This window comes from Balearica regulorum, chromosome 24 (genome assembly GCF_011004875.1).
Source record: "Balearica regulorum gibbericeps isolate bBalReg1 chromosome 24, bBalReg1.pri, whole genome shotgun sequence".
Classification (NCBI taxonomy): Eukaryota; Metazoa; Chordata; class Aves; order Gruiformes; family Gruidae; genus Balearica; species Balearica regulorum.
In genome coordinates this window covers 7587948-7608856 of record NC_046207.1, presented here as the reverse complement: position 1 = coordinate 7608856, position 20909 = coordinate 7587948, and the positions used below count along the sequence as shown (strand labels likewise).

General features: G+C 40.8%; 1 long non-coding RNA gene across 2 annotated transcripts in view; it reads left to right on the top strand.

Moving 5' to 3' along the window:
- Positions 1-20909, top strand: part of LOC142605129 (uncharacterized) — a 26288-nt gene extending 5379 nt beyond the window's left edge. The window contains exons 1-4 of one of the 2 annotated variants that reach the window (XR_012838879.1): positions 8922-9207; positions 10492-10630; positions 13626-13771; positions 18627-20909. This is a non-coding gene — a long non-coding RNA (uncharacterized LOC142605129). Of the gene's footprint in view, positions 1-8921; positions 9208-10491; positions 10631-13625; positions 13772-18626 lie in introns of those variants that run through there. The other variant, XR_012838878.1, reaches the window with a different exon arrangement.

Here is a 20909-nt window from a genome sequence, read left to right as displayed (position 1 = left end):
GTTAAAAAAATGTCCCCTGTGCATATCGAGGAGTTCATGTTCTGTGACTTGTTTACAGGCCTCTGAAAGTGATTCCCAAAATGTTTTCAAGCTCACCGAACATTTTGTATGCAGTGTTTTCACAAGCAGAGAGGCTATTACAAGCTTCAGTCTTATAGGTGCACTAACGTATATATAAATATGTACAAAATGTCCTTTTCTTTGGAAAAAAACCCCAGTCTATTTATCCTGAACTCATGAAAAAAACAGTGCTGACAATTGAGCTTCTTGTTTTTGATTCCTATGATTTCCTTTCTTTTAGTGGCCATTGGTTGAAATTTCCCCAAAGTAGGGTGTTCTTCCCAGCCAAGAAGGGGAAGATAACTCTGTTTAACAACATGTCTTAAAACAACCAAAGGTAATGGGGGGGGGGTGGGGGGGGTGGTGTGGTGGTGGTGGGGAAGCAGTGGGAAAACTGTAAAGTGCAGGAAAAGCCCTCAGCTTACACTGAGCGCAGTCTGTCGCTGCAAAAAAGAGTCAGCACAGAAAGGCTTTTCTGTACCCAAGCCCTTGTGGTTTTGCCTCCTCTCTTGTGTTCTGGCCACCTCACTTGAAAGGAGGAAGGGGAATTCTGAATTGCCATGACTTAAGTGAGCTTTAATTTCTATATGACAAATTTATGCATGTTTTGGCAATCTGAAGCCTCAAAGGCAAGAGCATAGAGCAAGATTTCCCTTCCCCTGATCTGGCATGTTCCCATTCCAGCTTGCTAAGTATCATTCCAACAAAAATGTCAGGAGTAACTCTCCCTGTAGAACAAACTCCTGCCCTCTTCTAGCTTTGCACCTCATCACTTCTGTTTCCAAGATGCAGTAATAGTAATTCTATGGGACACGTAACACAGGGATTGGCAAACTTTCCTGGGGGAAAGAAAGGGCTCCAGACTGTCTTTTATTTTCTGTCCCAAATTTCAAATGTGTTGGGAGAAACTTGGAGACATCGTCTTTCAGAGAGGGAAGATCCTACCAGTCACTTTACTGGTGGTGTCTTGCTTTTTGTGAAAAGCAGAGTGTCCCTGTTGCTGTTGCACTTAGAATTTGATGGCAGCTGGAAGACAGGAGCTATTGCCCTGTGCAGATGCTTCTCTTGGGATGCTGCAGGTCTCAGGTCCTGGTCCTGCGCTGGCTTTATTGTCTGCCATTCAGGGTCTATCTTGTGATGCCTTTTGTGTCAATGCCAACAACATTAGAGCACATAGTTTCCTAGTATGCGATCAGTAGAAAAATATAGTGGAGCCTTTAGCATTGCGATATACCTAGTACATCACAAAGTGATGCTAGCAAGAAACTGGAGAGTTAAACTACTTACTTAACAGATCCTGCTTTTTTCCTTTAAATACACACCTTATTGTGTAAACATAAGTACTGTACACACAGCATGCACTGCAACCTTAATTCTGCTGTGTCTTTGTCCTTCTGTACACAGTGTTATTGCTAGATTGTATTTTCCTTAACACCAGGAGCTCTGCACACTTAGCACAGAAACTAGCTGTTGGAAGATCACAATTTAACAAAGGTTTTTATGCAGAGTGGGGATGAGAGAAGGTTAACATCTTCAGGCAGCAAAGATAATGCTGTAGTCAAGGTCTTGATCTGTTGTAGGGATATCGCTCCCCATGAAAAGGATTTTAGGTATGGCCATCAATTGTGCATGTACTCCACTCACTCTGGGGGAGGGCCGCCACCAGGTTAGTGAAGATACTGGATTAGTCATGCTTTTGCACGTGAGGCCTCCATTAATCAAGTCTGTGTAGCATGCAAGGTTTTATCCAGAACATGGAAAAATACTTGAAAAAATCCCCTTAGCATATAGCTTTGCAGAATAAATCTACTTGTTGCATTGTACTTGTTGAGGATCTTCCTCTCCATCTAGTTTTAATACTTGGGAGATGTTCTTAAGTGTTGAAGATTATGACAGCTGAGGCTAAACTTTAGCTTGAACCTAATCCCAACTGTTCCTTCAGAAAGCTACACAGAGAGGAGACAAAACCACATGGAAAATACAAAAGCTTGAAACTAATCCTATATGACTAGATGCATAAATTAAAATGTCTGTGTGACTGCTTTTATTTTGAAATACTGTTTTATAGCACAGCTTTAAACTCCAGATTCACTATTGGGTATCTCTCTAATTCAAAATTAAAAGCAAAACATCTACCAACCATGTCAGGGTTCAATTCACTTGGACACGTCCTTTGTTTAAAATATCTTGTGTTGCTTTGTTCATCCAGTTCAGATTCTTGATCCATTCCAACTTCATGGAGGTGCTATTGAGCTCTCTCTCCCTATGTATCCTCATAGCTTTTTTAGCTTCCCAAGTCCTCACAGTCCTGTACAGTTCATGAGCCTTCTCTCCCTCTCTCCCTTTCTCCTTCGCTTCTCACTGTTGCTGGCTTTGTGCTTTTCCCTTTGTTCTAAGCCTTTCCATGTGCTTGGAATAGCTGTCCAAGCAGAGTTCACAAAGACCCATTTTTTTCTAAAAATGGTTCTTAAGACTGAACCTATTTCTAGCCACTTTCCAACTCAAAATTCCATACATCATCCTGTGTATGTTTTGTATTGATTTGTGTGCTCCTTTGGTGCCATTAGACTAAATTTTTGGAGCTGACTCGTACAGTACATTTTACCTAGTGCACATTGCTCTGCTCATCTAAAGCTCTATATAAATAATGAAAATGTACAGGGCTTGCTGGCACAAGTCAGTAGAGAGCTACATTTCCTGAGGCTCTGCTTCAGAGCTCTGCTTTGTTTTTGAGTCTGTTGTGCAAGTATTTTACATAAAGCTTCATGTGAGCTTCAGTTCTGAGGCTCATCTGTCTTGCACGTTACGTAAAGTACACACAGACCTGTGTTGCACCAGAGTATGCAGAATGCAAAAAAGGCTTAGACAGCTTCCTTTCCACTCCCATCTCTTCCTCAAATGCAGAAATGAAATAACAGAGAACCCTGCCAAGAGTATGGGAGTGAATATCATTGTCCTGAAAGCATGCAGAGCTGTGTGAGGAAGGTGTGTCACCAACCCATAGAACAGCTGGTTTTGACCAACAGGCAAGCTGTGTGAACGAGCTCTCGAGAAACACCTGCTTAGAGTGACTGTAGTTGTAACTTTAGGATATAAACCAGATTTGGATAAAAAAAAGTGTGCATTGATTAAGGAACCCATTTGCTATACAAACGGTGTCTCAAGGCATGGTCAACAGCAGCAACCCTCCTGGAAGTTTGCCAAGTTGAGTTATTTTTGCATTGTAAAGTGCCTTCAGATAATTTTTCTGAAGGATGCTATATAAATAAAACAACTGCCTGATTGATTTAAAGTGGATCTCTTGAATTTTGGCTCACCTTCTACAAATTACACGCGTCTAAATTTCCCTGCTTCAAAAATTAAACTAGCTATATCATGGGTGGAATGAGATTAATTTTATTACACACAATAGTTCATTAGTGAAGTAGGAGCAATTTCATGTATTTATGCATAGCCTGCCCAGAATTTTTTTTACTGCAGCTCTTTCAGATGTAAATAAAAATATAATGCTCATTGAATTGCTTATTAGACAGCATACAGTAATAGAAAGTGTTTATGGTATTGTGCTGTAGGTTGTATTTCAAAATTCATAGGGAACATCAGGCTGAAACTGGCACTGGGGACCAAATCCATGATTGAGGGCTGACGTTTTGGCCAGTAGCGTGGGCTGACCAGAATAACTACAGAGGCAAAAGGTTGAATCATTCATTGCACCCTACATCCGGGCTCTGCAGCATGCTGACAATGTCTTGCACATGCCCTGTGAAAAGCAGAAGCTTAAGCTTAGTTCTAGAAGCCCTAGCAATTCAAACGGGCTGAGCCTTTGCAGCCACCACTCTGACCAAGTCCCGTGAGGAAGTCTCTATCTTTGTCTTGTGCTGAGGGGGGGGCAGCATTTGTAGCTGAGAACTGCCGCAGACTCTGCACTGGATGCAAAGGAGAATGCATTAGTGTTGCATAAATTCATGTGGAGTGGTAGCCATACATTCGTGGCTGCTTACTGAAGATTCTCTCTGTTTAAACTGCAGAATGTTTATGTGCCTGCATCTGTTTTTGTCGAGTAGGTACCATATGTGAATATGCTTTTTTTTTTTTTTTTACACGCCACAAGTATCTTTGTAGCCCAGTTTATTCCTACATACATAAGAGCAGCTGGCAGCTGGATGAGACTAGCAGACCTGTTAATGTCAATCCTGAGTCAGTCAGCAGGATCAATGTTTTGAGGCAGTTCTTTTTCCCAAGTGGCTGATCACAGGAGCTGCACAGAGATTTCTGCTTCTGGAACTGAATTCTTTTTCATTATGCAATAACATCATGTTGCAACACAATTAGAGGAGCTATTCCTAATCCTGCCTGCCTTTGCTGTTATTTTCAGATCTCTACTTGGTAATAAATATGTGTCCTCTTGAAAGATACACAAATGGTGACGATGAAATTGTATATTTTCAGCTAATTACAGCATAAACCTGTGCAGCTTTGTCTGGTTTAGTGCCGTTCTCATTCTTTTCTGCTCAGAACTGTTAAGACTATGGAAGGTCACCTTCTGATAGGAAGTGTTGTACTGAGGCCATCAAACTCACCTCATGTTGGGCCACAGAAAAATTCATCTGTATGTTCAGATGTCATTACTGGTCCTGCTAAGCCCTTGGACTCACTTGAGCACTTTTATAGAGCCTTTATAAATTCAATTATTTCCCTTAAAAAAGATTTGTGTATTTTTACTTAAGGAATAAAGTGTATATTATCTGCCTAAAAGATACAGCTAGGGAATGGTTAAGTCTCTTAATATCCCTAGGTGGGAATTAGGGAACAAGAATGGATGCTTTGTAAGGAATTACTGGTTATTATTGCAGACTTCTGAAAAACAGACATGAAATTAACAGTTGTGTGTCATTTCATTACTGCTTTGGCAGTCTGCTTTCTTTTTCTTTAAGGGTAAGATGGTTGCTAGGGCTTTGTAGTGAATAACCTTTTTGTGTTCAGCTCAAGGCGGAGTGTAATTATTTTATAATTTTGGTTCGTGAGGCCATTTTAGACATTGTCAGGAAAAAAAGAACTCAGCTTCTGTTAACCCCCCTTGTACTCAGTTACCAGTCATTGGCATGCCACAGGAACAGAAAGAGAAGCTCTGTCTCTGTCCTCATCATTTGCACTTGGTATTTGCCTGAGGATCTGGCTACCACCAGTGAGATGAATGCGGACTTGACGTTGTTACAAGCTGGCGTTGACTGACTTTGAAAAGTGAAGTTCCCTGCCAAGGCGCGTGTCTGGTTTAGCGGTGTAATCACTGTGCAGAAATGAGGTGGTGGACAGCAGCTGCTAGAAGTAAAGGAATTGCACAGTGGGTTAAAGCTGACTTCCTGCAAACCCACATAACTCTTTGGCTTCATGGGGAAAACTTACTTACAGGAGTCAACAAACTTACTCTTCCATGTGGTCATAGTAAACTTCCCCCTCATCAGACTGGGGTTTTAGGACACAACAGGTTTTTAGTCCTCTCTGTCAGGTAGCCTGGTAGAGCTGTGTTACAACTGCACACAGTGGGACAGGGAGATGGGATAAGGGTAGGCTCTATCAGATGGAAAGAGGGTGTCTCGAACACAGGTATCTCCATCTGAGTTGCCTGTCTGAACCCAGGTTTTCTACATGCACAGCCCCACTGGTATACATTACCTCCCACAGCTTCACTGTACCTCACGTCTACCAGCTAGAGTACCCTTCTCTTTCTGTTTTTTAATGTGCTGTAAGAATGCAGTTACACATCTGCTGTGCATTGTACCTTATTATTTGATGAACTGCTTGCAATCAGTGTTGCAGACATTATGTTGTGGGTTTTTTTTTTTCCCTTGCTAGTTGCTTTGCTACATGTGCGAAGTCTCAAATGATATGAATGCTAACAAAAACCCCTGTAAGTTAGCCTTGCTGGGAGCTATTTAGAATTACAGCCCCCATGTATTTATGGGTTGGAAAGCATTTAAAATGAGAGGAAACATATTCTTGCTTAAGGTGTGTCTGTAACTTGGGATCCATCACTTCTGCATGTTGCCGTAGCAACGCTGCAATGGCATGGGAGTTCCTCTTATGGCTGATTTCCGAGCGGAGCGTGGCTGGAGCTGGCAGGCTGAGTTACCAAGCAACCCGCTCCTATGATCCTGTAACTAGGAAATGTAGCTGGTGCTTTTTAATATTGCCCATGATTTTAATCATATGTTCATTCTGTCAACTTTTGTCTTTTTGGTGTGAAATAATTACTACAGAAATGTCCCTGTTTCCTGGGGATTCCCCCCCTCCCTGCTGCTTTCCCTCACTTGAATGTTCAATGTGGGAACCTTCATAGGAAGGCAAAGACAAGAGTCTATTTATTTTTAAAAAAATAAATAAAAATGTTCTATTCAACATGTGATGCTGCCGAGTGATTAAAGTGATGCCATTGCACTGCATGAAAAGAGATGCATCCTTAGCTTCCCAGGTTTGCAGCTGATCAGATGTCATGTTTCAGGACAAGCCTCCCAAAATGCAGGTGTTGAAATGCTTTTTGAAAGGTTTTTTTTCTAGTTCCTGCTCTGATACTGGTTCCTTTTGTGGTTTTATATTCCCTGTACTTCAGAGGGCTTTTGATAATAACCTGCCTCATGGAGGAGGATGTGAATTAGCAAAGCTTAGGAAATCATTACGAAGATGGATGATGAAATTAAAATGTAAAGTTGTGTTAAATATTTGTATTGTAGTCATATCCTCCCTGAGATTGCCTGTCCCGTCCCCTCTGATAGACAAACAAATACAGCGGCATAGTCCATATTGCCAAGAACAGTTACCTTGATTTGAACAAGAGGAAATAGTTTATACAAGGATTAACTTCAAGCACGTAACCCCTCCTATGTAAGCTAATAGAACTACGCACATGCTTAACTTTAATGACTTTATTTTATCAGGGACCTGCCAAGGGTAGGTATGACAGACTCTAGATGGGGGGTGTCAAAGTAGGTGTCTCTTAAGAGGCTGAAATGTGTGTTGCAGAGGTGGGATCCCAGTGAGGTGTGGAGTTGCACACCCAAAGATCGAGGCGTGTGACATAGCGCCCGTGTTCAAAAAGCAGAATAAGGCTGAGATGAAATCACAGGGAAACATGTTGATTTGCTGGTTTTGAACAATATTGTGGATGTCCTTGTATTTTAGGGATTTTCTTAATGCTGGCAGCTGGAGAGGAGGAAAGAACGTGGCATGTTATGCCCAGGGGTTTGCAACCTGCCAGCGTCTTGTTTTGAGCTAGCTCCTAAACCTCCACTAGCAAGTTGATTGCGTGCTTTTTATGACCTCCTTTCATATGCAGTAACCCATTCCTTCACGTTTCATGTGCAACCCGTGAGTGCATCGGACCTTGAAAACCACAGGGGTCTGTATGTCAGCCTCTCAGGTTATTAAGCAAGAAGGTAGTTAATGACCTATTGTGGTGGCAATCCTTTCTGTCCTCTGGACAAGGGAAATGAGCAGTGAGGACTTATTTGATATGTTTGATGGTGTTGCAGAGAAATTGCAAATTCTTGTCTCTACCTTCCCGTAATATATTTCAGAAGCCAACGTGGACGAGCATACACAGCATATACTGCAGATGGATTGCTAGGTGCAGTTTGTCAGGGAGGTCAAAGGTAGTCTGTGAAGTGCCAGATTTAACATTGTGTCCAGCTTTTCTTGTTTGCTAGGGTGAAAAAAAAAAGGAAAAGCAAACCAAACCTAAGGCATCTGTTTAATTTTTCAAGGGCAAACCCCATCCTAACCTTGGCTGTAGAATTTGTACATCCCAAAACCAGAGATTAAATCGTGCACATACTTCTTGAAACAGATGCAAACATTATTTTTGGTTTTGTTGTACAGTTTTTATTGGGTTTGGTGGTTTTTTTGGTGTTTTTTATTTATTTATTAACAGCATGTAAGAATTCATTCGAATACAAGACGACAGGTTCCTAGATGACTTAATTTGGCATCACTCCACTGTCCTGAAATGGGCAGTACTAACGTGTTACACCAACTGTAGCTGTGGCCCTTCACACTTGTATCAATTTTATTTTAAATAACAATCACGCCTGCCCACAGTGATATTTAACGTTACTCAATCCTTGTAAAAATGACAAACTTAACATCGACACTGAATTGACTGTGATTAGTCACATATGTCAGCATTAACAAACGATGACACTTAAAAAGGCCCTCTGTACTTTTATTTCAGATTTTCTGTTATGTTGTGCTGTGCACTTACTATTCCCCCAGGAATGCTCATTGTCAGGGAGGTAATTTCACATCCCACCTATTTAGCAGATAGATTGTGAAAGCTGATATTTGTTGTTTTGAGAGTATAGATTTTTATTACCTTCAAAATAACTGACCATCCTTATTTTAATCAGGTGCGTGGGCCCAGCCTTCACTGAGACAGACCAGATTCTAAATCTTCATACTTCCTACAATCTCAATCCAGTCTGTTGTCAGCTGTAACTGGCTCTTTTAATCTTTTCTAGTAAATGTCAGGTGAGGAACTGACAGTCTGGAAGGTAACAATTTCCCATTTATCCACAGTCAGTGTAATACACAAGTGGAGACTTACTGCCTGTGAATGACCATTGCTGTCAGTCCAATTTAAAATTTGTTCTTTTCTGTACTTCTGGAGGGATTCTGCCTGTATAATTTATCTGTAGATTATAAAGGATACAGTAGCAGTAAATTCTAGTCTACATTCAATTTATTAGTTGTATTTTAAATATTTGATCACAGTGAGGCTAAAGATTCAATACCAATGTGATATGGTACGATTATGCATTACAAATGACTGCAGTATTTGAAATGGGTCACACAGGGAGAAAAAGATCCTTACATTTGTGAGAAAATGATAGCTACATGTATACTGTATTTCAAGGCTAAATATCATGTGTTGTTTACAATCTAGGAAAGAATATAAGCCTCCAGATAGGAAAGAGAAGAGAAGGATTAAGATCATCTCCTTGGTAAACATCCGCAACAGCCGGGGTGAGGCACAAATAGAAGGTGTGCCTGGGTCAGAGGTGTGAGGCAGTGCAGCCAGGGTCGATGGCAGAGGACCTGTGCACCTCCTGGCACATCTCTTCCTTCCCTGTGCAGTGCAGCGTCTATGTAAATAAGGTAGTATAGCACCAGAGATACAACTTTGGATTGCTCTTGTGTTTGAAACTCTTGAGCTGCCTTCAGCTCTCATTCACAGAATAAAGCTTTTAATACTTGATTTCTTTTCTCGCGCTCCTTCTTGCGCATGCATGAAGAAACAAAGCTGAAGTATGGGTGTGAGAAGGTGTCCTGTATAAAGCAGGTCATGCCTTTATTTACTGTGGTACTTTCACTCTGTTCATGCAATGGGCTTAATGCTGCTTCAGGTGGAATGAGGCTTCATATTTGTATGCAGACATCTGCTGTGGCTCCATTCTTTGTCATTCCTCTGCCTGTATTCCCATTGAACAAGATTTCGAAAAATATGCCAAACATCTGGTGAAGTCAGGACTCTATGAGTTTATTTTAAAATACTTGTTTGTGAGTGTTACAGTTTTGCCAGGTGGTGGTCACCATTGAAAATCTGTCCCTAATTTATTATGTAAATTATTCCATTAGGTTAAATGGATCCACTGGTAAGTTAGCATGCTACCTAGTATGAGTTATGCTGGTAGAATCCATCCTGGTAAGACATACACATTTGACTAAATTATATTTACATTCTCTGCTCTCTTTATGTGGTCGTCATACCCCTGTGAGTCATCTGAATGCATTCCAGGTTATGTGGGAATCTCTTCATGGCAAAATGTTGAATTAATGAATTTTGAGCAAGAGAAACACAGCATCAAAAGCCAAGACACACAGGAAATAATGAACTGGAAACAAGAGCGCCTCATCTGAGGAAAAAAAAAACCCCGAACAATTATTTATCTACTATTTTATTAAAGGATTCCTTTTCTTCTCAGACATGAAGAAAGCGACGTAACACAAACATGCTAACAGCTACTATCCATGTTAGCTCCTTTTTGTGCTCAGTATGTCAAGGAAAGAAAAAAAAAATTATGACTCATTGTTTTCCAAGGATGCTGCTTCCTCCGCAGGTATTTAGAGGTTGTTTTTTAGGAAAACTTACAGTTTACAGACTGCCCACTGAATTTCCATTTTTATTGCAGAGTCATATTATTATTGCATAATTAATCATATAATCACATAGGTTCTGCATTTAGTGCTCAATTAAGGAAAAAATGCATTAGCTATTCTGATATTACTATATCTTTTACCATAGATCTTTAACATGATGCAGTGATGCAGCCTGTATCTCTGTATGCTGGTAAGGCTGGTGTTCTTCAACCCCACTGCTCAGCTGAGACTGGAAGGGGTTAATGTCCCTTCATGTAAGCAGTCTTCTCTTTTTAATTCTAGAAACACGGCTGCTGGTCTTGAAGAGCTCTAGAGTCTTCTTTGGAGCAGGAACCTGACATTTTGTACCAAAATAGCCTAAAACCAGCCTCAGGGTCATACTGCCACTTGAAAAATTAATGCATCAAACATTTAACACCTGGTAAGTACTGCAAGTGTTACTTTCAAAAACAAAAGTTATTTTCATTTGGAAAGTGTTCCAAAGCTTGACAGTGTTTCCCCCACATTCGTACTGTCTTCCAAATGGAAAAATTTGGAAAATAATAGTGAAGTATGTGTGTATGTCAGGAGGGAAAGCTCGCTGTTCAAAAGCCTGAAGACATGTTTGGAAGCAATTGTTTTCCAAGTACAGTTGAAATTGAATGAAATCTTATTTTTTCTGATAAAAATATTTTTGTCAGAGTATTCTAGCCTCTTCAAATTCTCCTACTGATGATGAAGCATGGAGGAGAGAAAAAGAATTTGCTTTTCTTATTTCCTCCAAACAACAAACCAAAAGACTATAGGAAATGCCATTAAAACAATGGCAAAGCCAAGGATTTAAGCAATAGGAAATGAGGGAATTGAGGCTCACATTTGATTTTATTCATCACTTATGCCTGAGCTGCTTTTGCCACAGGCCTCATTTGCTTTTGCATCACCTATTGGGTTGTTATTAACACCAAGGCAAAGTATGCATAAAACACATAAACATTACTTCTTTAGAAATATGAGAAGTTGACTGCACAAGAATAAGTAACTGTGTAAAGCAGAGGAAACAATACACTGGACTCCTGTCTTCCAGCTGTTATCTTTTCATTTTACTTTTAACTTGTTTGCCTGCAGTTGTGTGTTTACGTTGTGCTGTCAAAAGCCCCAGCAGTGGAGCTGCAATATTTTGAATGGAGCCATGGCAGACATAGCTGAATTACTGGTGTAAAGAACCTTTGGCTTTTTTACAGTACTGAGTAGATTTGTCATGAATGCTTAGCAAAAATAGCATCTGGAAGGCCAGTTGGAAGCAAAGGAAAAGGGGAGGACCTTTACTGCATATGACTAAAATTGTTAGCTGAGAGGCAAAAATCTTTTTAGATTGGCAGCTTCTACCCTCAACAACTGTCCCGACAGCTCAGCCACACTCATCTGCTCAGCTCTCTGTTCCAGAAACCACGATTTTTAGTTCTGTTGATGCTGATGAGGTTAATGTATGGCTCATGGTAATGGCAAGTGAGTTCTTGAATATTCCCCAGAAGGTTTAGCATTTGTTTTCTAAACGGAGAAAAAACCAAAAGGGAATGCTGCTAAAATTATCCCTTGTATTCTAAACAAATGCAAACAGCTGCGGGAGCTCTGGCTGGCTTTGATGGCCGGTCCTAGCTTCAATAGCAGGTTAATTTGCCCCGCTCTCACCTGTCAGTGTCACTGCCATGAATGAAACAAACTATAGGAAATGTAAGGCAACTGAATAAGCAAGCTGCATTGAAATAGTGTTGGCTGAATAAATGACTAGTTTAAAGGCATCCACTGGAGAATGGTTTTGTCAATACCAGGAATACTCCACTATTACTATAGTCCCAGACTCTCCTTATTTGTATCAGCATTTGTCAGGTTATGGATTTTTTTTTTCTGTATTGAAAGGGAATATAGAAGATGCAGGACAACTAAAACATGGTTGTATGCAGACATCTGCTGTGGCTCCATTCTTTGTCATTCCTCTGCCTGTATTCCCATTGAACAAGATTTCGAAAAATATGCCAAACATCTGGTGAAGTCAGGACTCTATGAGTTTATTTTAAAATACTTGTTTGTGAGTGTTACAGTTTTGCCAGGTGGTGGTCACCATTGAAAATCTGCATGGCTGGGAGGCACACGATGAGGAGTGGGTTGCATGGTGTTGCCTTTATTGTGTGGCAACAGCAGAGCCTACGTTGGGAAGACCTAGTGCCAAACCTTAGCCCATGTAATCTCTGTCCCTCCTCCAGGAAAATTCCCTCTGGGTATTTATGGCCAGTTCTAAATGTGTGTTTGAAAACTTACTTTGGAGAAAGGTCCCTAATTTTTGAAGCCTGCTTGTAGGGAAAGAAAGTAGCCATTATTAAGCCTATTTATAGGATGGCCATTCAAGTACCCCTACCTGGTATACAGTAGATGCTCTGAAAGCTAATTAACTAAGTAACTAGAGCAAAGCCGTTATTAGGTATGCAGGGAAGGGAATGCTGACAGAAACCAGCAACTGGGGCGAACAATTAAGCAGATGGACAGTTCTGCAAATGACTCTGGAATTTACAGTGGGAAATGGCTTTTGAAGGCAGGGGAGTTTTGCTATTTATTTGAATGGAGCCAGGATTTCACCTTGAGCTTTTGAGGCCAACAGGGACCGTGGACTTATCTAGTGTAACCTCTTGAAAAACCCGCGTGCTACAGGGTAGAATGGCTTATCTGGGATACAAAACTCCTGGAGAAAAGAGTTCATAGGATGCAAAAGCAGGAAGATTGGGCCAAGATGGTCTCTGATTAGGATCACCCAACCCTTTTTCTTGTGTGTTTTTTCTTGTTCCTGTAGGAAGGGGAGGAAGAGGTTATGCTGTGCCCTCAGTCTAATATAGCTGAAGCTACATAAGTGGTGGGAAAGGTTAATTTGCACGTAATCATCCTTTTCTGTACTGTTACACAAATGGTTTTTAAAGCTTAAGTGCTTATTTTTAGGATTGTCAATATGCAGCTCTCTTTATTGGCCCACAAAAAATGTAAAAATAGAGGGATGGGAATTGTGCAGATGTATGTAAATAATTCTTGGCAAAACCTGTTCTATATCCCTCAAATGCTAAATCTTAAGACATTTCACTTTTTCTCTCATTTCCAGTTACACGTTTTGCTGCACTTAATCTTTTTATATGAGATCATTCTCAAATATTGAATATTGCAGTTTTTAAATGGTTTTCCTGGTGCTAGGTTGTTTGGTTTTTTTAAGCTTCTTGGGTGTCATAAATATTATTTCTATAGTTGAACATCAAATGGATTACTTGAATTAACAGCACCTGCATCCTCAGTCACTTGCTGCTGTTGTGCTATGTCCTTACTGGTGGACTCTGCAAAGCACATCTGAAGAATGTTTTCCTCTTTAACTTGCTCAGATATTTTTCTGTTCATATACACAGGTTTCATAGCTGAAACTTGCAGCATGTTTTGAAGGCAGCCAAGAAGGAACTGTAATGGCTCTCCTGGAAGTTGTTCAAAAACCGCTCCCATTGACTGCTTCGGACATTGTATAAGGCCCCAAAAGCAGTTTCCAGGGAGGTGTAAGGTAAGGGATGAAAACTTGAATACTGTAGGCCTATATTAAGAATGTTTTTGGAAGGTGACATTAAAACTTCTAAGTGTATCTTTTTGCTATACAAAAAATGTATCTAAATCTTAAACTGAGTTCTTTTCTGTGTTAGTTTGGGCCCTGTACCCTGCTCTGTGGCTTTTCAGAAATTCTGGTACCCCAGCCATTAGTTTCGATAGTCCCTTTTCCCTCAAGGTCTAAGAATTATCTGCCTTATGCTCAAAATAGTAGTAATTGAGAAACTGTTTCAAACTCCAGCAAAAACTAGCCCTGCGCACCTCTTGATGAACCTCCTCTCTGCCATAAATCCAGCTTGGTTCCCTGTACCTCCTGCCAGGGTCTCACTGTCTTCCTCCAACAAAGAAAAATCATCCTGCTGCCTCGACACATGACTGTTTTCCTTCAGAGTTGCTCGGACTCTGAGGTGTTTTTATATGTTTGCTTAATTTTCCTATTCTAATAAATCCAGCCTTGATCAAATCATCTCACCAAGCTACAAAGAGTCTCTATTACCCATATGTAAGGAACAAAGCACAAAACAGAGATAATGCTCCACCAGGACACACTGAAATCACAGCTTATTCTCTATAGGAATATTCTAATTCCTGCTCAAATCTGAATTCTTAAGCACTATTTCAGGCTTCTTCCTTTTGGGACTACCTTAACTTTAAGCTCTTGAATGATTTGATTTTGGGAACTGGCCTTCCTTTCCTTCCGTTCCTTCCGTTCCTTCCGTTCCTTCCTTTCCTTCCTTCTTTTCCCCTCAAGTTAGTTGTTCTCACCTTTGATTTAAAGTTTCATGTTCTGCACCCAACTTTTTCAGGACACAATTCCTGAAGCTATTGTTATAAAAGCTGGATTACAAGCTTACTTTTGCCTCCCAGGTTTTGCAGGTTTATTAACAACATGATCTCAATGATCTCAGGAACATTTAATGAGTCAATTATTAACTCAAATTAAAATATAAGCCACCTCTGCTGGAAATTATTGTCTGAGGGTAGACAGCCTAAGCGGTGGGATAGAGGCAAACTTCAGGCTCCATCCACTGAAGAGCATTAGTGTTACAGTGGGGTTATGCTCCCAGACCTCTGGCTGTAAGGAGGACTCATCACAACCAATTCAGGGTGACCTTTGTCAGCCACTGGTCCTTCTGCTTGGGAGTAACAGGAGTCCTCAGTGTTCCCCTAACACGGGTAGTTTATAAATAGTTTCCTGTCTGACCTTGCCTCAGTCTTGCCTTTCCCCTTGTTCCAGACTCCACCTTTGAGCTGAGTGTTGTTTTGGTACAATCAACGTTCCCTGTGCATCCTAATCATGGGTGCTTGTAGTAACAGATCGGACAGATCTCCTCTCCTTCATACCAGTGGCCTGCCCACTGGTTTTCATTCAATGGAAGAGTGTGAATGATCTCCATCTCTTCAAGAAGGGAGCGTAATTTGGGGTGTGGGCAAAGTAAATCTACAGGAAAAACAGGCTGCTTTTAGTGTCTTTCTCCTGATTCTGACTGGAACAAACTAGCGGGGTGTTTCTTGTCTGTTTGAGCTCCAGATGAAGAAATGATGTTTATTCTCTCTTCGCACACAGCCTAGTCAAGGGAAGTGTCTTTATTCTGCAAGTGGCAGAAGAGAGAGATTATCTCTTCATTTTGCGTACAGGGAGGTTCCTTGGTGGAAGAGGAATTGTTCCCTTGGATTATTTTCATCTCTGTGTGCTTAAAATTCACTTTTATCATGTCTCATGCTTGGTCTGACTTTGTTGCCTCTGTGCTATACCCTGTTGTTTCCTCCTGTCTTTTATGGTGATTCTCAGTGTTCAAGTCCTATTTGAAAAATACCTCCTAAATTTGAGAGACTAGAGAGCTGTTGGATGAGCATTTTTACGCTTTTGGGAGAAGTGTCCAGTGTCATATGGGCTTTAAAATCAAAGCAAACTCTTGTAAGACTTTGTGCACGTGGTCTGTCTTTATAAACCTGTAGAGTGTCTGTGCGTTAGCCCTACCTTATAGATCTCTGTACCCTCCTGGTCTTGTGCCTATGTTCTCAAGACTTGTTCTTACCTCTGGGAAATACTGTGTTGACATTAGCGGAAAAGGTAAACACTGAGCACTTCTGAAAATGCTGGCTTCTCCTCTGCATCTGTGTTGTTGCTATCCTTTGGGCTGTACTGCCTCCACGAGCTAATTTTTTCTTTCTTTCTTAAAAGATTTGTCTGTCTCCCTAAATTTGTTCCTAAAATCTTTCTTAAATAGGAAGACTTATTCAACAGTACAAATTTGTAAAAGAAATTAATTCAAGCAAGAAGTTGACTGCTGTTTCTTGTGAGGAGCTGCTGTTGTTGAGTATGATATTTGCACCAAAAGAAGAGGTGGAAACAATATGACTTTTCGCTGTGGTGACTGAGTATAGAAACATTCTTAATTCTAAATTGGAGTGGATACAAACAGCAACTCCACATACAGAGCCTCCTTGAGGGAAGCAGTTTGCAGTCCTTTCACAGGAGAGGAGAAAACCTGGCTGGCATTAATTCACACTTTCTAGACACAGCAGCCAGTCTCTTTCTTTTAGCTTGTGATGATATCTTTGGGCAAAGTCACTTATGCCACAGTGCACTGAAGGCATTGTATGAAGGGTATTGCATTACTATATTGTCAGGAGTTTAGAGTGTTTTATCACAGCAGAGAGATTATTAGGAAGTTCATAGGAAAAAAAACAGCTTCAGTGATGTCAAGCCCAACTGATATAATAGGTGTCCCCATGGCTGTGGCTGCAGTGAGAGCTACCCAATAGTGTTGCCATTGGTTATGGTGGTTTAGTGGTTCTTTTGTCACCTTTTTTTTTTTTTTCTTTCTTCCTTTTCCCCTTTGTACTACCATCCTGGCTCTGTCAGAGAACTTACTTTCAAATGCCTTCAGAACATCCAGTAGCAACACTTGTCTTGGGTACAGTGATCATCCTTGATCACAGTACTGTGTTGGAGCTGTGGTTGGTTGGTTTGTTTTTTACATGCTTGAAAATGGCATGCAGATTACTGGTGAATCGCTCATTTTTTTTATAACATGAATAAAGTAGTCGCTTCAGTTCCTCACAACACACAAGCGTTTGTTAATGCTTAAGTTTCCTGAAGACCTTCTTTCGTTAGGCAGTGTCTTCTCACACTCTATACCCATTCTGTTTAGAGCAGTGATTTTTGAACTCTTTATGTTCAGAAATGTTCCAGTGGGGATGCTGGTCCCCTGAAAACTCCATGTAAGCAGACTGCTGCATGGACTTGTCTACAGAGGCTGTGCCTGTTACGGGGTTGCCAAACCCACTAGCCCAACAGCTGAGGCTGCTGCAGCTCCCTGTTCCCAGGTGCCTCTAGTAGTGCTGGGAGGAGTGGGTCTGGGTGCTCTGTTCTCTCATAGCTCATGGGGGGGGTTCTCTGCCTGTCCATTTTCCTCTGCGCTCCTTTCTTTGAGCATTTTATCACATATCCTAATACTGTCTATGTAGATATGCAGAGCTTGCCCATGTAAAAGGAAACCAATTGCTTTGTTACTGTCTGCAATACTGAGATGTTCATGGTCCCACGGATGACACTAAATGGTTGTGGGTTGAAAACCCTGGACTGAGTTGCATTGCCAGAAAGAATTATTAACTGTTGGCCTCTCTCAGCTGTACAAGTCATGCTATAACCTCTAACAGTTCTTGCTGCCTCTCTGCTTAAAGTTACCTGATTACTTATTTAAAAGACTTTGTGGAAGAAGAGTCAGGGGCTATATATATCATTGCACATACACCTAAATATTTCAACGTAAGTGTGCTGTGGAGGTTAGAGTACTGATAGTAGCGCCAAGTGCCCAAAGCTGACCACACGTTTTCTATACTTTTCTTGCTGTGCCTTGTTTGAGTAATCAGGACAATTCTCTGTTAGGCATAAAATGAAAGTAAATGATTAGAATAAAGATGTGCTGAGCTACTTGACAAGACTTGAGTACAAGGTACAGAATCTGTGGGTGTTTGGCACAGCCCCAGCACTGCAGATATTTTAGCTCTTGCTTATTTTTGATTCTGTTCAAATATGACTTACCTTAAAAAAAAAAAAAAATTAACTGCAAAGTATCTGATGTTACACAACAGATATTCATAATGGAAAAAAATGGTGTGACAAAGCTGTAGGCACAAGTTGTAGGGGTCAAGTGGTGTTCTGAATTATCCAGGCTTCATCTCATTCTGGAGCACTCAGGCAATAATTGATTGCATACAGAGTGGTTGGTGCTATCAAATCACCCTCTTTCAGAGAAGACATGCACAGAAAGGGTTCAGACAGCCACACTGTCATTGGTTCCATTCACTCATAATCCTTTGTAGATTTCAAAAACAACTAGGATGGGATGCTGAAGAAAGCAATAATATTCCCAGAGGGATTTATGCATGGAAATCCTTCCCAGGGATGAGGCAGCAGAGCACCTCTAGTACATCTCTTCCAGTTCACTACCCAGAGCCCAGATTCCCTCTTCTCAGGATCCCTGCGAGATGACCCGGTGATGTAGAAACTGCATTTCATATTCTTTTGCATTCCAAGGGATACATTTACTTTAGGTGACCGTTTTACTTGCTCACTCTGTTTCTGGCTAAAATAGTAGCGAAAGGGACAGAAAGCTGTGGCAGAGAGCCCTTCCCATCCTGCCCATCCCAGGATACATTTTAATGCAGAAAATTTGGAGATACTCCTGGGATCTTTTGCCAGGAGCATGCACACAGCGAGTCTGGGGGTAGCAGAAGAAGCAATCTGTAGCTCTTTGGGGTTGCCTAGTTAAGTTGCAAGTCCATTACCAAGCTTTGTTTCTCAGTTGCGGGTCTAGGCTGCAGGCATCGCATCTGGACCAGGAGGAAGAAATAACTCTCATGTGTGGGCTGCTGTTCAGTATCAGTGCAAAACCAAGAGATGAGAAAGAGGCGAGGGTTGGGATAATAACTGCTAGCAGACAGCTGGGATCGACTGAAGTAAGGAAACCATTAAAAAGGAATCGCAGCATCAAAGCATCATTTTTCACTTTGTAAATATGTCTATGGTGTCATTTGTCTTGAAGATTTGGATTCCTGTGCTCCATTGGAGTGCTAATGTCTCTAGAGAGGGACCTATCACTGAACTGCAGGCATCCCCAGGGTGTAAAACAGCAGCAGTTCACGAACGTGTGAGAAAGAAGTTTCAGTAAAATAACAGAGCAGTTGGGGAGGACTGTAGGAAGGCTGTACAAACAACACAGCACAATAAGCCAAGCAAGCTGCATCTTGATCATGTTCTTGCCTTTGAGATACATGATTCTGAAAAAAAAAATTGCCATTAAGAGTTATCAGTACTGCACTGGGATGAACAAACAAGCTTTGCAGATCTTTATAGCCATCACCTGGTGACAGGAAGCTGTCAAATGAGAAATGCAGTAATGGTTATAGTAGACACTGAAGAGGAACAGTGAAAATGATGAGCATTTCATGAAAGGAAAGACTGCCCCCCCCCCCCTTTCATAATAAGAAAATCTTTTGAGAATAGTCCACACGTTTCAGAGGCAGCTGCTTTGCTGATTATTGCAGGCCAAAATGTTATCTCGATACACACCTACTTAACAATACCAGTTGGGTTAATGAAGAGAAGGTTACACTTTGGTTCATGTGCCTTTTGAAAAGTGGAATAAACAACTATCTTTATTCCCTTGGGAGAAAAAAAAAGTGCAAATTCTGCCAGCTGTTTTGTAATATGAGAGTGCTTTACATTGTGTATTTTCACAGCTGTCTTATCAGTTTCCTAAAATGAATCAGGGTGGAGCAAACAGTTTAGGAATGTCATGAAAAAAGGATTTGGAGCTTTGCTGTGGTTCATGATAATGATGCCCTCTTGGGATAGTGTATCAGAGTTGGAAGATCCTACTGGAGATAGGAATAATGCTTTTAAAATATTCTCACACAGAATTCAGCAGCTATTGCGTCTAAACTCTGGATGGAGACATCCTCTCCACTCTTTATGGTGGTTTGACTTGGAGCATTTTTTCAGACGGAAGGTGTTTCCACATCTCCTGCTGTGAGATGTGCTTCTGCAAAACATGGCAGTTCCTGTCGCTGTAACTCATGTTGGTGGGAGCTGAGGGATCTCGAAACTCTGTGGACCTGAGCGCTTGCTAGTTGAGATCATCAGCTCCAACTAAACCAACCGCTAAAGGTCAGGTCTTTCCCCCACCGAAGGTGGTGGGAGAACCCTGACTGATTTCAGTGGGTTCAGCATCATAAACTAAACCCCAGAAATAGAGGGAAGGAAGCGTTTCAGTGCTGTTACATCCAGAAAAAGTTACTGTGCTGTTTCCCTGTCATCAGTGTTGCTGTTCAGTTAACAAAATAACCGCTCAGGCCAGTGCTCTTATACAGCACTTTGGATTTTGGTGTAGGCAAGCAATAATAATAATAAAAAAAAAAATCTATACTGATTTATTGTGTGAGTTGCGCAGGAGATGTGCTCTGCTGGAAAAGAATCAGACGTGTTCTTTTAGCACTGCTAGAGGTTAATGCAATACATAGGACTATTTTAGCAGTTTCACTAAATATCATTTATTCCATCACCGCTAAGAGTTGCAGTGTATTTGACAGAAACAAATTGAATGAACCAAAGCTTTTTCCTTTCATAAAAATGGCTATGACTAAAACTGTACTCTTTAAAATATACTGTATTAAATCAACTTATCAAACTTCTGACAGTTTTACTTTAGCCTTACTTACTTAGTTGGCTTGTAAAATACTTAGCACTGTGTTAGAACTGGTACTTTTCTGAAGATTTTCCAAGGGTGATTGTGAAGGTGAGCAGTGTTATCTTCCTTGCAGGTACCTGAGGTGTCTGCTGCAAATTTTCAGTGACCTACCAACACATGTGCAAAAGATGATAAATGATTTACATCAACTTTATAGTGTCCCGAGTTAAATGTTTTAATGGTTGTTGTTGTCTTTTCTTTAGGCTAAACATGCTAATTTGCTCATTCTGTCAGGGGATAAGAGGATAGGTGGGATAGGCAGAAAATAACACAGAAACTGGTTGTCATCTTCTGGCACTTCAGTTTGGACAAGATTTATTAGTAGAAGTAATGTCTTTT